Raw genomic sequence first — 18818 nt, 5'->3', positions numbered from 1 at the left:
TATCTTTTAAATGCGGTTTTTGTTTTTAATAACTTATTTGTCATTTTGAAGTGTACATATCTGTCATTTATTCTCACTTAGTTATTTAACATTATAGTGTAAACAACAATGTTGTTTTTGCTTCGAAAATGTCGAATTTTGAGCCATTGATTTCAAAGTGCAAGAGATGGTTTGTACGTTTCAGATGAGGTGATTTTGACACAGCAGACCAATATTGCCCATGTCAACCAAACAATCAGAATATGCGGCCAGATATGAAACCGTAATACTACATCATTACATCGCTCGGCCACATGTTGAAATACCTGTTAAAAAGTATTTAGAAAGAGGAAGTTGGAAAGTTTTGACCTTGTTCTGTCCGACTACTATTTGTTTATATCGATGCAGAACGCTCTCTCTGGGATACGCTTTACTTGGAATATGGGATACGCTTTACAGAGTATCCGATATTGGCTTGAATCCTAAAACTTCTTTGGATTGGCGATTGAATATCGCCAAACACTTCTTCGAAGGGGTCACAGGGTGGCCAAGTGTGAGTAATTGCGGCACTCATGGAGCGTTTAGATTTTTCATGTCAAAATATTCATGCCCACAACCTCATTCTCCGATCGCCCAATATCATTTCATGGATTTAATCGACGATTTCTGGCACGATGACCACTTTTAGGCGACCTGTAATTTCGACGTTACTTGTAAACCATGACTTGAAGGCCTAACTTCGTGGTGGGCTTAACACTGGATAGAATCAATGAGTCTATCACCGAAATTGTGTGACTTACCAGCCTCTCTTAACGTGGGTACCGGACTTGAAGGCCTAACTTCATGGTGGGCTTAACACTGGATGTAATCAATGAGTCTATCACTGAAATTGTGTGACTTGCAAGGAACACACAATTGGAAACTTTTTGTATATTGAATGCACAGATCAATGCACAAAGCATTTGCTCGAGAGTCATCATAGCTAGCTAGCAATCAGCAAAGCCCAGTACAATTATCAAATCAGCAACATCCGTCCTTGTAAACCAGTCCTATATATGATCTCTGACTTCAAAAGCTCCAGGTCGATAAAAGTGTGTGGTCTGATTCCACACACATAATCCACCACTCCAATACGTTACGAGCATCTGCTACTTTTAATGGCCTTGTTGTAATAGGTAACAACACATCCTTCTAAGATACAATTGGTGGTCTGAAATTTGTTACTAGCCCAAATATCAGTCCTTTAACCAACTATCTTTTACCAGCTTTGGATTTTAAACTACAGCCACTAAGTGACCTCAACATCGATCCAACAGGACAAGTTCTGGTGCTCCCCGTAGTACTAGATAAAGACTAGCCAGCTGCGAATTAAAAAAAAATAAATTCTTACCAGAAAAGATGTCCAAGTATGCCCCAAGGGGACCATTATTGGACTGATGTGTTCAAGATTAACGTGAGTACCTGCCGCAAAGGGCCAAACTCACGGTGCTCTTAACATCGGGTAGAAACAATGCGTCTACCTTCGCCCCCATGCTCGACAAAATGCCAAACAAGAGTACCAATTCGAAGTTATGTATTTGAATATAACCTCCCCTTGGTGAGGAGCGGAACACTATCTAAAACTCCTTCCGTTCTATGGGTCACTGCACTCGGTTGCAATGCAACTCTACACCGAGCTTGCGCTATAGCCGCGATTTGGGTCTAAACCACAGCCACCACGAAGATCCCCGAAGGGCCGCACCAACTGTCAGGCTGGAACCAAAGTTCCAGGGGCTCCAGACACCCGTGGTACCTGAATTAACCCTCCGGTCAGGCCTCGTAGCCGAAGCTACTACCAAGTAGAACTCCAAATAGTTCGGGACTGGTCACCAACAGCAACGAAACATCAAAACATACAGCAACCATTATTGGACATTGGGGTGGACTTTATTTTGCATTTTTGACGGAGAACAATTTTAGACCTTGGGAGTAACGAAAATAGCAAAAGTGTAAAATAATGGCCATTCTATCGTGGTAATGTTCTATTAGTTACAGTCTGTTCCTTGAAGTCACTTCAAGTCGAAAAACAGCTGAAAATATAGAAACCAATGGGTCGATTATGGATGGCTACCGAATTTCAGTTGCGTTGCCAGAAATTTCTGGTAGTCAATATGGCAACAGTTGCAGTTGACAGTTGCCATCTGTAATATCATTTTATCATAAATTTTGTATGAAAACTTTTTGACTTGTCGTTCTAGTCATCATTCGCATATAATTTAGGAGTTAATGAAAACCAACTCAAATATTTCTTTCGCTTGGAAACAAAACGACTTGCAATTATGCATTTATCCAGCCACAGAAGAGAGCGGAAGTCAATACAGTAGTGCTAAGCCAAAGTAAAAAAAAAATCTACCGGTAAAATATGAATAATGAAAAAGTTATGTGACTCTTCTTTATTTCTTTACATTGACAACAACTGCAATAATATGCAACATTTACAGTTCGTTCTCTTTTATGTCATTTTAAGCCGATGTACTCCGATGTACATACATACGTACGTAGGTATTTAAATATTTTGGTTATTATTGTTGTTAATACCTACATATGTATATGTAGCTGCTGGTGCTGCTATTAGTATTGCTGTCGTTGTTGTTGTTATTGTTGGAAATTTTATAAATTGTACTCTTGCGATTTATATCACGTATACTATGCGTACTACCAGTATGTATAATATTTCTGAATGTATGTATGCTTGCTGTACATAGATACATACTCATAAATGTAGATACTTATGTATGTATATCTTCTCATACTCTACTGTAAGATGTATTGCATTGTATTTGTGTACTCCCACCTCAGCCATCAACTATGCACAAGTCCAAACGGAAAATATTTATTAAATATTTAAACTTTTCATATTTTTTTTGTTTTGTATGATATTGCAACCATTCAAAGACATCTTTACAGTTACTATATACATACATATTTACAAGTACATGTTTGGGTGGATATGTATGAGTTTTGCAAATGTATGTTTGTAATGATATCCCAGCAGTTCTCGGTGACTGTCCGGAACTAAGGATTGCGGGAATCGAACCTGCAACCCTCAGATTGATAGTACATCACACTATCGTCTAGTCTATCGGGGCACTCATTGTATTGACCTCAAATAGTCAATTAAAAACACTCAGAGTCAGTGCAATAACCGACTGCTTGTAAACAAACCTTCTTCCGACAACTCTCCAATAGTTTACTTCTGGGTTTAAAATAACTACTTTCTAAAGTGCAGTACAAAATAAACGTTTAAAGTGACTACCCTTTAGATTACTTAGAGACACTAAAGTGACAATTGACTTCACTCTAGATTACATGGAATATCAGTATACTTTAGTAATAAGAAAATAAACTGTATGAGAATTATATCAACACAATTACTCACAAAAAATGCAGTACAAAACAAACGTTTTAATTAACTACACTCTAGATTACTTAGAGACACTTAAGTGACAATTGTAACCATTTGTTTTTTTTCTCTGCACTACAAAGAGCTCATACGTATTAAATGACCCATTATACAAATTGGAGTCAGACTTTAGTGATAATCACTGTCTATAAGTGATACATTGACTACTTGCTTAACTGTTGGGTGTGTGTGTCTATCACTACATCATACTCATTTATTTTAGTTATTTAAAAATTCTTTCTTTTCTATTTTCTTCCACATCCACATTTAGAGTCAGTGAGTTAAGCATATGGAAAACTGCTGTATAGATTGATGTACTATTTACATTTCAATTAAACATAATGTAACCGAACAGCTGTCAAAATATGGAACTTGAAAGAAATCTATGTTGGGTTTCATTAACTCCCCATCTAGGCGTTTTTGAACGACAAAAACGCTAACATTCTTATACAAAATTGTGCTTCTTTATTTTCGACTCTTTCTCAGTCGGAAGAAAGTAGAGGAATCTAACTTCGGTCGACTTTAAGTGAATAACTTGTGCAAAATTTCAATGTATTATCTGCAATATATCAGGAGGTTATCTCACAGTTTGGTCCAAAACTATGGTTCTTTTCTACACATTTCCAATACCAAACATTTCTGATCAACAAAGAATATTTGAGAAAAATTGCAATACCAAAAGTCCTTCCCTGTATGGCCTATCGTGCTAGAAGGGACGGATATAACTAGATCGTCTTAGAATTTTATAAGGACCCAGAATATATATACTTTTTAGGTAAATAAAATTGCATGAAAAAAAGTTGGCGATAGTCGTCGTTTTTTCTCGATTTTAACTAGCAATCGAACCAGGACTATACCCGACCCCACTATCTATAACGACCCAGAATATATATAGCATTACCCCTCATAAGGAAAGGGTATACAAAGTGATTAACTGAATTTCGTTGCGGTCATATCAGAACAAGTGACGACGAACATACAGGTCGGTCAAATGAAGTCGTCTGGGCAGAAATTATTAATAAAATCCATGGAATTATATTATACTGGATATCGAAAGTTCATGAGGGGGTACATCAGAGTTTACTTGAATATTTGGACATGGACAAGTTATTTGCTCGTTGAGTGCCTCGATTGCTTACATTCGACCATAAGCGCAAACGTTTGAACACTTCACAGGAGCGTTTGGTGACGTTAAACCTCAAGAAGGAGGAGTTTTTGAGCCATGGTTAAACATGGACCCATCACAGCACACCAGAGACCAATGAACAGTCGAAACAGTGAATTCTCTGGGTAAACTTATACCATAGAAGACCAAGACGGGTCTGATGGCGTTCAGTGATCACCGGTGATTATTATTCAGAGCTGTTGGGCAGATTCATCATTGCACCTCTCGGTAATTCGGATCATTGCACTATTTCCGCCTCGTTTTTGCTCTCGGAACTTCGCAATGTTTCACAAAAAGCTACGAAATGTTAAATTTTTATCTACGAAAAGGCTCGTTGGGCTGAGCTCAACGATTTCTTTCGGCATTTTAATTGGAAACTTTGTTTAATAATAAATGTAAGACAATAACGTCAATGCCAATGCGAAAATGGTTGAGAAAGAAATCATGTTGGGAATGAAGACACTTCATACCGTGCCGGCGTATATTGAAAGGATGCTAATGTAAATTTTGCTCTGCACTTTCCAAAGTTATGGAGAGTATGGTTAACTACCATCTTGTAAAATACTTAGAATCCAACAATTTGCGTAGCTACCGGCAGTATGGCTTTCGTAGAGGACGCTCTACGGGAGACTTGCTAGCTTTGGTATCGGAAAAGTGGTGTCGTCCCATACATCGTTTTGTCGAAAGTATAGTGGTGGCTCTATATAATTCAAAGGCGTTTGATAGAGTATGGCATGGTGCGCTGTCAGCAAAACTTATTGCTTTTAGTGTCGGTATTAACTTCTCTCAATTTATATCGAGCCTTGTCAGAGATCGCACTATACGAGTTGTTATAGATGGGATCTGATCAAACGAGTTCAAGATAAATTCAGGGATACCGCAAGGCTCCATTCTTTCTCCTACTCTATTTCATAATTTTCTAAATGACCTTCTACTTCAAACTTCCAATCCCATCTATTCTTTTGCAGAAGACAGCAACATTTGCCATTCATATTCATTCAATTACAGACCTAGCCTTTCGGTGATTGAGACAACGAGGCAAAACATGGATGATTCCCTTAATCGGGACGTTCTGACAATCTCTGAATAGGGTCGTGCGAATAGGGTCGCTCACAAGACTCAATATTGCACGTTGACACATAAACGAACGACAGACCATGTCGCTTCATCTGTATTAATGGGTGGTGTAAATATTGTGGAATCAGACACTCTTGATGTTCTGGGCATGAGAATACAATGTGATGTCCGCTGGTCTAAACACATTTTTCAAGTGTCTCGGATTTCTGAAACGGTGTAGGAATTACTTCACACCATCTGATCTCCCCACATCTGATCTCCTCACGTAGGGTATCCAACTCTCCCGTTGCAATGTGGGCTGTGTTTCACTGTTCTGTCGGTACTACAATGGAATGTATTCTGATGAAATTAGGGAACTTGTTCTTGATACCCGCAGATTTTTAAGTAATACACGTTTTTCAGTAAGAACACATCCCTTTTTGGTCGATTGGCCAGTGGACCGCACAACACAATACAGGGAAAATGCGTTCTTTAGCCGTACTGTACGTACGTGGAACAAACTTCTCGCTGAAGTGTTTCCTATTTTTAATGGTGAACTTTTTATTAATCTAAAAAAAAATTGCATTATTAAGTAAAAAATCGGGGTTTTTCCAATTTAGTGCATTCGAATTGTAAGCATATAATCATTTAAAACATAGTTTGTCTAATCAAGTTGGTCACAATTGTATCTACAGTGGGTGTACAAGTGGATAAATCTAACCCTTTCTCACATAAGGAGTGAGATCGAAAAATTCTTAACACACGTTTTTCATTACATTTTTTAACCCAAGTATTATTTGAATTTTTTTTTGATCAAGTTACCTTTGAAAAACATGTCAGTTATTATGTGTAATGTCAATTATATTAATTTTTTTGTTAATCTGATTAAAATGAGTGACCAGAAAAAAGTGCGTACTGAAATTATTAAATATTTTCAACAAAACCCAACTTGGTCTTACAAAAAGTTGGCCAAGCATACAAAGGTCTGCCGTCAAACTGTTTCCAATGTTATTAAACAGTACCGGGAGAACTTGTCAGTTGATAGAAAACCTGGTTCAGGTAGAAGGAATGGTCCACATGATGTTTCTAAAGCCAAAAAAATAGAACGCATTTTCAAAAGAGCTCCCAACACATCCGGTAGGAAAGCAGCCCGGTTAGCTCAGTGCTCGGACTATTTGGTACGAAAAGTTAAAGCTAATGCAGGTTTAAAAACATACAAGGCTCAAAAAGTTCCTGACAGGAACGCTACTAAAAATTTAGAGGCCAAAAACAGAGCACGGAAATTGAAGTCAAGTTTTATAAAAAAATATTCTTGCTGCATAATGGATGACGAAACGTATGTTCTGGCAGATTTTTCGCAACTTCCAGGTCAAAAATTTTATGTTGCTGATGCTCGAGGGAATGTTGAAAAAAAGTTTAGGACCCAAAAGCAGACAAAATTTCCCAGAAAGTTCTTGGTATGGCAAGCAATATGCAGTTGCGGCAAAAGAAGCCACTCATTTGTTACAACGGGCTCTATAAATACCGAAATTTACATCAAGGAATGTTTACAAAAAAGGCTGCTTCCATTCATAAGACTTCATAATGTGTCCACTTATTTTTGGCCTGACTTGGCATCCTGTCACTATGGCAAACAAGCCCTTGAGTGGTACAAGAACAATAATGTGGTATTTGTACCAAGAGAGGCAAATCCTCCAAACTGCCCGGAGCTAAGGCCAGTGGAGAGATATTGGGCTCTTGTTAAAAGAGAATTGAAGAGTACAAAAAAGGTGTCCAAAAGTGTGGTAGATTTTAAACGGAGATGGACTACATGTTCGAGCAAAGTGACAGAAAGCACTATAAAAACGTTAATGGAAGGGTTTCCGAAAAAGGTTCAAAATTTCATCACTAGTGATTAAAACTATAAAAATAATTTTTTTTGTAAATTGTAATAATAATTTCAATCAAATAAAAAAAAAATTAAAGCTGTAAGTTTAGTGGTTTCTTTTTTATAAACATATATGTATGTTAAGAATTTTTCGATCTCACTCCTTATTTACATCTATTTGTAGTTATGTATGATATGTGCCTGTATAATTGTTTTATGTGTTAATATCTGTGTTGTTCCTGTAAATATGTATGTATGAATGTATACATTTCTATAAAAGCTCTTCATCGTTACTTTCATTTATATATTTTCTATTTTACTGCGTCGTCTATATGTTTAACTTTGGAAACTCTGGCATGGCCACATTCAGAAATAATAGTAATAATAATAATAATAACGTATGATGATATGTTGTTTGTGTGTCCGTTCGTTCTATATGTATATTTTCTATCATGTTCTGTTCTATTCATTTGCTGCTATTGTTGCAAAAAAAATTGTATGTATGTAAGTTTATAGTTAAGTGCTGTTGTTGTTGTTGCTTTTTATACAAATATACATATGTATGGTAAAGTAGATATGGATGAAATTTTAAACATGCCCAACAAACACCTTACAACAGCAAGAACAACAACAACAACAAAAATCACCACTTTTCCCACCATCCTGAGTTACGGGAATTTTCTAACAAGAGAAAATACATGAAAATACACTCACTTTACTCCACTCACATGCACACACACACAACACAAAATATTCTCGTTTTTATCAACACCCAAACATTCATACAAATTTTTTCAAACACTCGCTACACTGTGTAGGTCCTTAAAGTTTTTTCTGCTTTTCTTTCACTTTTTTTTTTGTTCCTCCAATCCATTGGTTTTTCCACTTTTTCCCCATTTATTGATACTACGAGTACCAGTTGTATGTTTGGTTTACACAACAAAAAAGAAGAAGACAAATGCTCCCTTCTTATTAGTTTTTTTTTCTTTTTGGTTTTTTTGCGTTTAAGCTTCAAAATATTGCTGTTGGCGACATTTTTCTCTATTTTTTTTGCCATTCTCTGTTTGGTTTCAAACAGGGTTGTATATTTAAGTAGTAGACATTGGTATTGTTACTGCTTTTTTTTTTGTATGTGTGTTTATTTGCAAACCAACAACCCATCCATGCTGGGTATTTCTATACAATGTAATGGTACTGTATGTTAAGAGAGTTTTAAGACAAGAAAAATCTATGTTTAATTTTGCTTAATAATTTCTTGATTATGTTTTAAAAGCAATTGGTTTGTTATTATATTACAGACGGTAAGATAAGTTTACATAAAACTTTTATACTATTCAAAATCATTGAAGTTTTATAAAAATTTCAATAGAGGTACATATGACCAGGAATTTTGTTTCCAAAGTGATCACAATGTTCAAAACAGACTTAATAATAGAGAGTAAACCAGTAACAGCAAACGTGCCGATTATGTCCATTTTCTATGCCAAATATTTCTGATCAACAGAGATAATTTGTGTTAAATTTCACTGCCCTATTTCCGTCTCCAATGACCTCCCTTTTAAACTTGTACTTAAGGATTGAGATCGAAAAAATCTTAAAATACAGAAATGTTAATAAAAAGGAAACCACTAAACCTACAGTTTTGATTTTTTTATTTGATTGAAATTATTATTACAATTTACAAAAAATATTATTTTTATAGTTCTAATCAATAGTGATGAATCTATGAAACTTTTCCGGAAATCCTTCCATTAAGGTTTTTATAGAGCTTTCTGTCACTTTGTTCGAAGAGGTAGTCAATCACCGTTTAAAATCTTCCAGACTTTTTGAGCTCTTCAATTCTCTTTTAACAAGATCGCAATATCTCTCCACTGACATTAGCTCTAGGTAGTTTGGAGTATTTGCCTCTCAGACAGGTCAAAAATAAGTGGACTCATTTAAATTCCTTGATGTAAATTTCGGTTTTTATAGAGGCCTTTGTAACAAATGGCTTCTTTTGTCGCAACTGCTTATTGCTTGCCATACCAAGAACTTTTAGGGAGCATTTTTTGCTTTTAAACTTTTCTACAACATTCCCTCGAGCATCAGCAACATCAAAATATTGACCCGGAAGCTGCGAAAAATTTTCCAGAACATACGTTTCGTCATCCATTATGCAGCAGATATATTTTTTTGATAAAATTTGACTTCAATTACCGTGCTCTGTCTTTGGCCTCTAAATTTTTAGCAGCATTCCTGTCAGGAACTTTTTGAGTCTTGTATGTTTTTAAATCTGCATTGGCTTTAAGTTTTCGTACCAAATAAACCGAGTATTGAGCTAAACGGACTGCTTTCCTACTGGATGTGTTGGAACTCTTTTGAAAATGCTTTCTATTTATTGGCTTTAGAAACATCATGTGATCCATTCCTTCTACCTGAACCAGGTTTATTTTTATCAGCGGACAAGTTCTCCCGATACTTTTTAATACCATTGGAAACATTTTAACGGCGGACTTTTTGGAGGCCCAAGTTACGTTTTGTGGAAAATATTTAATAATTTTAGTATGCACTTTTTTTCTTGTCACTCATTTTAATCAGATTAACAACAAATGAACATAATTGACATTAAACATAATAACTGAAATACTATTCAAAGGTAAATTGATCAAAAAAAAAAAATCCCCGGAACTATTGGAGATATTGCTACGAAATTTCACATGCTTGGAGCTGAGGTGTTTTCGACTTGATGTACAGTTGTTCAGTGGCCTCTCATAATTCGTCTCCTCGGGTCTCAATTCTTTCTTAAAAATCGCCAAAAATCCATTTATAATCCGAATGTACTACAAAAAATACGCTTGCATGTGAAGGTTATCTCTTTTAGTTGGGGAGACATTTAAGTTTATTTTTTTAATTTTGCTCAATATTTTTTTGGTTTTTTAGATATGGCGGGCCTACCGAGGCCCTATATTAGCGACAAAATTCTAAACAAAATAATACAAATTTGCTAACAGTTATCTCGTCCCTATAAAAAGTTACAGGCATCAAAAGTTGGAGAATTTTTTTAAATTTTTCCCAAAAAAAGTTCTTTTGTAGAAAAAATTTTTCTTTGGGACTACATATGTATATACAATTTGAAATATGATCCGAAAAGAGAACTTTAAGGGAAATCGTGTAAAGTTTAATTCGGCTCACTTAAGTGGGCATATTACCCCGCAGACCTAACCAAAAGAAAAAATAGGTTTGAATAAAAAATTCTAAAAACGAAAAGGCAACGATCCTCAAAAAAAGCTGCATATTTGTATAACCCTATATGTTATTTAACTACATACAATGTTTTTTTTACTATCACACGGTAAATAACGTCACAGTAGGCATTTTTCTAAAAAAAGTCAGATTTTGGAACACATTTTCCGCGTTTAACGAATTTCGGTATTTGCAAATACAAAATTTCAAAAATTAGAATGCCATTGATTTAAGTACATTTGGGTCTACATTAGTTCCAATTTTTGTTATGATTAATTTAACCGTTAAAATTTTACATTAATTAAAATTTTATATTTTTCTTCATGGAAAATCATCATATTACTAGCATAACCCGGTGCACTTCGCTACCCCTACCCTAGTAAAATTAAAAAAATATGAATTGAAATACGAAGATAACACATACAAAATTTTAGAATCTCTCAATTACAGTTCACTTGATATTCCAAAATAACTAACTAATTTTGTGTGGGAGATACCACCCTACTGCTCTGATCCCACCCATTTTTGAACCTTTTATGTAAATATCAATCTTTACTTTCCTTTATAAGGGAGAGGTAATTCCTACCAAGCCGATAATGCTTAGCTAAACTTCGAACAGGAATAAATTTGTTTTTAGCTAACCTCCGTAGAATGGTAATAAATTGATTGATACAGAGTTTAAATACTTTTAGAATTATAGTTAGTTCTCCAGATATTCAAAATTAATTATTTACTTTGTGCCACAACTCATTTTTACTCATGTACAACTCATATTTACTCATGTACAATTACATATTTACCCCGCCATCCCACATATGCATAAACAGTTTTTAAATTTGTCAAAGGTTTATAAAAGAAATTTTGAATGGAAATTTTGTTTAATTTTGATCAATTTAAAAATTGTTTATGCATATGGGAGTTAGAAAATAAGAAAAGCACCTTCAAAATATATTTTTGTGACTTTAAATTGCTAAAGTCTTCTTCTTTGTTTTCTATAACAACTCTCACTTAAAACAGAGCGAAATCAATACAGTTTAATTGTTTCTCTTATTTATTTACAACAACAAATTGGACAAACACTTTTGCTTTGTTTACTTTTTAGCTTAAGGTTCACATGTACACGTTTTTGCATATGTGTTAGTAACATCTTAAAACGCTTATAACTCCTAAAAAACTGAACCGATTTCAATAAAATATATATTCTGCACTTCTGTGAATAAATCCCTTTAAAGTGGTATATTTCTTGCCCAAATTAATTGTATAAAGTGAGAGTAAAAGGGGTCTAAAGAAATCGACTTGCCTATTAATATTATGACTAGCATAACCCCTACCCTAGTAAAATTAAAAAAATATGAATGGAAATACGAAAATAACACATACAAAATTTGAGAATCTCTCAATTACAGTTCACTTGATATTCGAAAATAACTAACTAATTTTTTATGGGAGATACCACTCCACTGATCTGATCCCACCCATTTTTAAACCTTTTATGTAAATATCAAGCTTTACATTAACTTTCGTTTGTAAGGGAGGCGTCATTCCTACTAAGCCCATCATGCTTAGTAGCTAAACTTCGAACAGAGATCAGGAATAAAATAGTTTTTAGCTAACCTCCTTAGAATGGTAATAAATTGATTGATACAGAGTTTAAATTCTTTTAGAATTATAGTTCACCAGATATTCAAAATTAATTATTTACTTTGCTTCATAACCACTAATGCAATCCCGACCATTTTCAGCCAATCTGTGTAAAATGGTTAGAGAGCTATGCGGTCAAAGTTTGAAGAACCTTGCAATTATTACTTTGTATGGGAGGTGACTTACCTCCTTTTCCGACCCCTTCCATTTTGGGTGCCATGCCCTCTAATCTAATTTCATCTATATTCAGCTAAACTCCGCACAGTAATACGAAATTAATTCGCTATAAGTTGAAACACTTTTACAATACAGTTCTACTGATATTCGAAATTAATTATATACTCTGTATAGGGTGTGTCACGCCCACTATTCCAATCCCGAACAATTTCAGCGAAACTATGCAAAATTATAAAAGAGACATTTAGACTTATTTGAAGAATCTTGCAATTATAGTTCACAAAATATTTAGAAATAACTATTTACTTTAAACCATTTTTCCGATCCCTCCCAATTTTGATTAAACTTCATGCAGTGATAAACAGTTGAAAATCGTCAAATTATAAAATAACTATTTACTTATCTACAATTATATATTTACCCACATATGCATAAACTGTTTTTATACCCTACACCAACATAGTGGGGAGGGTATTATGCGTTTGTGCAGATGTCTAACACCCACCTTAAAGTATACCGATCGACTTAGAATCACTTTCTGAGTCGATTAAGCGATGTCCGTCCATGTAAACCTTGTGCGCAGATTACAGGTCGCAATTTTGAAGATATTTCGATCAAATTTGGTACATATTATTTTTTCGGCTCATGGACCAAGCCTATTGAAACTGGCTGAAATCGATCCATTATTTCACCTAGCACCCATACAAATGTCCTCCCGAATTTGGACTTTATCGGTCATTAATGTTTAATTTATATATGTATCTCCACAAATTCCTCTCCAAATAAGTTTTATATACACAAAATTCATGTCACCAAATTTTGTTACGATCGGTCCATAATTAGTCATAGCTCCCATATAGACCCGCTTCCGAAAATCACTTTAACGTGCATAAATCGCTTAAAAATGTTGGTAAACACACAAAATTCAACATAGTTAACTTTAATATAGACATAAATCACACGACCTAATTTCATGGTGATTGGTCCATAATTGGTCATAGCCCCCATATAACCCCACTTCCGAAAATCACTCAAAAATATAAATTATTGAAATTTTAAAAGAAACAATTTTTTTGCTCTTTTACTTAGTGTAGGGTATTATATGGTCGGGCTTGACCGATCATACTTTCTTACTTGTTTAAATTTGTCAAAGGTGAAACCTTTGATAAATTTAAAAATTGTTTATGCATATGGCAGTTAGAAAATAAAAAAAACGCCTTCAAAATATATTTTTTTAAGTGACTTTGAATTACTAAAGTCTTCTTCTTTGTTTTCTATAACAACTCTCACTTAAAACATAGCGAAATCAATACTGTTTATTTGTTCCTCTTATTTATTTACAACAACAAATTGGACAAACACGCATTGCTTTGTTTACTTTTTAGCTTAAGGTTCACATGTACACGTTTTTGCATATGTGTTAGTAACATCTTTAACTCCTTCCCAGTATGCAACATTTCGAGTCAGTTCTTTTTATCGAACTTATTTCGAATTAAAATCGAAAATATGAATTTATTATGATGCTCTATCCAATCTACATTTTTTAGAATATCGTATTTTAATATTTTATAGAAATAGCGAATAATGTTCCAGTTTTTTTTTAATGCCAAATTTTATTTTTGCACAAATTGACAAATGCATATACATACATATTATTCTTTTGTCAATTTGTGAGAAAATAAAATTTTATTTATTATCCTATCAATAACATATTCATAAAAATATAGTTTAACACGAAAAATGGATCAAAGACGTCTTAAATGAAAAGCGCAGCCAATTATTGATGTTGTTTTTTGACAATTCGAATCTCATAATCCGCAAACATCGGAAATATGTGCAGAGTTTATTGCATTTGAAAATGAAAACACATCTAACGCAACATTATTGGATAATAATAAAGGTATTGAATATGCATTATTTCAAGAAAAAATTGCTCGATGGTATAAAGTATTCGAAATTGTTCATATATTTAATCGAAATCGAATCAATTTAGAACATTTTTAATACCGAAAAAGGTATAGTATATCGATAAAAATTAGAATCAGAATAATAAATAATTTTCGACTCTTTATCGCTCTGCACTCTACTTAGGAAAACACGCACATTCTCGACATTATATCGAAGTCGATATCGATAAAATTTTACGAAAAAATGATTCATTTTCGACATAACTTCGAATCATTTTGCATACTGGGTTATAACTCCTAAAAAACTGAACTGATTTCAATAAAATATATATTCTGCACTTCTGTGAATAAATCCCTTTAAAGTGGTATATTTCTTGCCCAAATTAATTGTATAAAGTGAGAGTAAAAGGGGTCTAAAGAAATCGACTTGCCTATTAATATTATGATGATGATAATTTAGATTTTAAAAAATAATATTCTTGAGAGCATATTCCTGACATGGAATTCGACCACTCTTTCCAGTGAAGTAACGCTGGGAATATGCCATTATGCAACAATTTTAAATAAATCTAAATTTTCAGCTGTCAAACGGTTTATGTATTTTGGTTGGCAACACTTTATAGCACAAATGGCGGCAAATTCAAATCTTACGTAAACTTTGCTATATTTTGCCAGTCTTACGGATTATTTTGTTATCTGCTTCTTTTTTTATAAATATATTTCGTAATTGTCCCCAAACCTACTTAACACACTGTATTGGATACAGCAACAAACACCAGCTACAACAATAAACATTAAATATCATTTCTATAATTTATTGCATTCTGTATTCGTACATATATTTTATTTATTTCGTTGGGTTTTTGTGTTGTTGTTGTCGCTGTTATTGTAGCTTTGTCGTACTTCATCTGTATCTTCTTGTTGATTTTCTACTTTTCTTTAAAACCGATTGTTGTAAAAGACTCTGTGTAAAAATCTGTCTGTCCTCCGTCCCTTTAGACTCCTTAAATGTAAAAAGTCTGTAATATTTTATGTACTTATGTACATATGTATTTCTTTTTCTTATACTTACATACTTTTATACATATTTATATTTATATTGTATATATTTTTGTTCATTTTCTACGTTACATTTTAAAATCGAGTTTTTGCTATATTTAAAATGAAAAAAAAACCTCACAAATAAATGGAAAAAAAGTGGTAAAAATGTATATCTGGTGCCTCAGATTTTTCGTTATTGTTGCACTTGCTTTGTCTTCTTTCTTATAGCTGCAACATTTTTTTTTCCTTGTGGTGGTTTAATAAATTTGTTTTTGCTTAAAGATTAGACTTTAAACTTTGCTTTTAGCCGTTGAAGCCAGTTTTTTTTTTGTTGGCTTTTAAGCAAATATATGTATGTATTTAATTCCATTTGTCTGCAAACATTTTGACAGTAAGTGAAAAAACTAAAAACTAAACGGTTAAATATGCTTAAATACTTGTCAATTAAGACTTGTCTGGACCCCATATCTAATTAAATATTCAAATTGTTAGTAAAATATGAAAATTATTTGCTTGTTTTTTTTATTGTTATGTTATACATAAATTATATTTAATTCAATAGTTTTTTTTTAAAAAAATCATTTTAATTTGAAATTTTTTCGCTGTGAAAGACAAACTTTCATTTATTTACTTTTAAATATTAAACAAATCAGATTTTTCATTCCACAAACTTACTAATTTACTATTTTTTCTTATTATTTATTACAGATCCCTTAAAAATCTCATTGGTAAGTAATAAAAACACATGAAATTTTAAATCACTTTTATTTCGATTTTTATATATATAAAGGCTGTTTTTTATGCCCTTTAGAACTTGAAATTGTAAAAAATTACACAAAAAAGTAAATTTTATTCAAAACAAGTATGAGTGATATATTCGGCTGTGCCGAATCTTTTATACCCTTCGAAATGTTATACTTTAAAATAAAAATTTCAAATATTTTTAGGTAAAAAAAATTTTAAATATTTTTTTTTTAAATTTTCATTTCAAAATTTTTTAGTGTAAACAATTTTATCTATGCCAAACATTTTTTTTCAAAATTTATTTTTATTTTTTAAAAAAAAAATATTTAAAAAAAAATTCGGGTTAAAAAATATTTTTTCCGATTTTGACCCATTGCATTTCCAACTTACTATGGTCTTATATACGTCGATGCAAAGGTCTTTGAAATATCTATCATTAGATATCCATATTGTCTATATTAATGACTTAGTAATCCAAATATAGGTCAAAAATCGAGGTTGTCCTGGTTTTTTCCTTATATCTCCGGAATTTGTGGGCCGATTTTCTCGATTTTAAATAGCAACCCAACGGGGTCTATAGCAGATTTATTGATGTATGAATCAAGTATTTAAGTTATTTTGGGGGCTACGGAAAATTGATTTCAACATACAGACGGACAGATGCATATCTATAACGATCCAGAATATTGTGGCGTCGCAAATGAAAATTGTAGAAATTACAAACGGAATGACAAACTTATATATACCCTTGCCAATCATGGTCAAGGATATAAAAATATTTGTATTTGAAAGATCAATACATGGCATTAACATTTGAAAATGATATGGGTCATATGACCAGAGCAGCTGTTCTTGAATCAACGTATTCTGGACGTTCAATTTCAGGCCGCTTTTTCGAACATTGCTGGCTGTATATCACGAAAAATACGAACAATGTTGGCCTTCAAGACGTCAATTGTTGCTGGATTATCAGCCTAAACCAGTGACTTCATTTGGCCCCACATGAAATAATCGAGAGCTGTCAAATCGCTCGACCTAGAGGGGCAATTGACAGATCCATTTCTCGAAATCAAGTTGTAGACAAATTTTGATTTCAATAAATCGATGGTTGAGGTCGCCGTTGGCACTTAGCGCCATCCTATTGAAACCACATCACTCCCGGATCAATGTCATAAATTTTGTCATACAAACAATAATTTATCATGGTACGGTAACGATCTCCATTGGCCAGAAATAAGGGCCAATGATGCCACCAGGGGGTAAACCGCACCAAACGGTGCATTTTTCTGAATGCAATGAAGTCTGTAGGTTCTGTTGTGAATTGGTCTCACTCTATATGCGGCAATTTTGTTTATTAACAAACTCGTTAAGCCAATGAGCCTTATTGCTAAAGACAATTTTGCGATAAAATAGTCCTCTATAAGTTGCTCAAATCAATGACTGATTTTCAAAGAAAATTTGTATAATTTGGTAAGGTTGTTCAAGCGTCAATCTATTCATGATGATTTACCAGAGTATACTGATCAAAATTATCAAAAAGTGAGGGAACGGATCTATGGGGAAAGGAAATTTCACCCCCAAAACCAAAAAGTTTTAATATAAAAAAAGGAAAACAAAATTAAATAAATTTTACTTTATTTATCACCCCCTCCCCCCATTTGGTTGACCAGGATCCATGCCTGCTTTATGCACATATTTCAAATTAACTTACCAAACATAGTAACGAAAAAAATACGCCATTTGTAGCGTAACAATCCAGAGAGCAGGCATCGAACTTAGAGTGTAGGCAAATTGCAGGTTATGAAGTAAATTGGCTGTCAAATAATGTCAAGAATTTAGCTGTCATCACATGTTTTAGCCATAGAAAAGCTACACTTTTGAACAATGAATTTTTAATGTGCGATGGGACAATACCAATTCAAAGGAGATCCAACAGCGTCCAAGGCTTCCCGAAAAAGTCACGGTTTGTTGTGGATTTTCTTTGATGCCGTTAACGTTGAGCGCTATAGGTCGATGATTATTCGCAGGAATAAGCCACAAACCACAGCGGCCCTCAAAGCCAAAATCATTCAACATATTTCATTAAGCTATTTTGCAATGGATTTGAATAAACAAAAACTTATGTAAATGATTAATTCTTTAACGAATGAATTCTTAAAGGAATGAATTCAATACTTTTGGAGTACTCAGGAATTAAGATAACGAATAAATTCGTGTTGAATGGTTTAATGGAATTGTTAAGAGGATATATTTAATTAGATTTTGCATATTGAATTAAGAATTAATTCGAATTCGAATCTTATAAATTTGAAATTTAACTATTAATGACTTAGTAATCCATATATAGATCAAAAATATGTCAAACATCGAGATAGTCGTGGTTTTCTGCTTATATCTCAGCCATTTGTGGGCCGATTTTAAATAGCAACCGAACCGAGATTATAGCGGATATATTGATGTATGTTATTTGGGGGCATCGAAAAGTTTATTTCAACATACAGACGAAAAGACAGACAGGGTTATATCGACTCCGCTATTTATAAAGAATCAGAATATATATCTTTTATGGGTTCACAG

The 18818-nt window shown here is 33.4% G+C and overlaps 1 protein-coding gene across 5 annotated transcripts in view; it reads left to right on the top strand.

The window, feature by feature from the left end:
* The window catches only part of tou (toutatis), a 94731-nt gene that overhangs the window by 24247 nt on the left and 51666 nt on the right, over window positions 1-18818 (top strand). For all 5 annotated transcript variants that reach the window (XM_065514206.1, XM_065514204.1, XM_065514203.1 and 2 more), the window contains exon 2: window positions 16206-16225. The gene's annotated coding sequence lies outside the window, so the exon portion shown is untranslated. The remainder of the gene's footprint in view (window positions 1-16205; window positions 16226-18818) is intronic.

This window comes from Calliphora vicina, chromosome 5 (genome assembly GCF_958450345.1).
Source record: "Calliphora vicina chromosome 5, idCalVici1.1, whole genome shotgun sequence".
Classification (NCBI taxonomy): Eukaryota; Metazoa; Arthropoda; class Insecta; order Diptera; family Calliphoridae; genus Calliphora; species Calliphora vicina.
The sequence above is the reverse complement of the archived record's forward strand: the minus strand, read 5'-3'. Positions and strand labels throughout refer to the sequence as shown.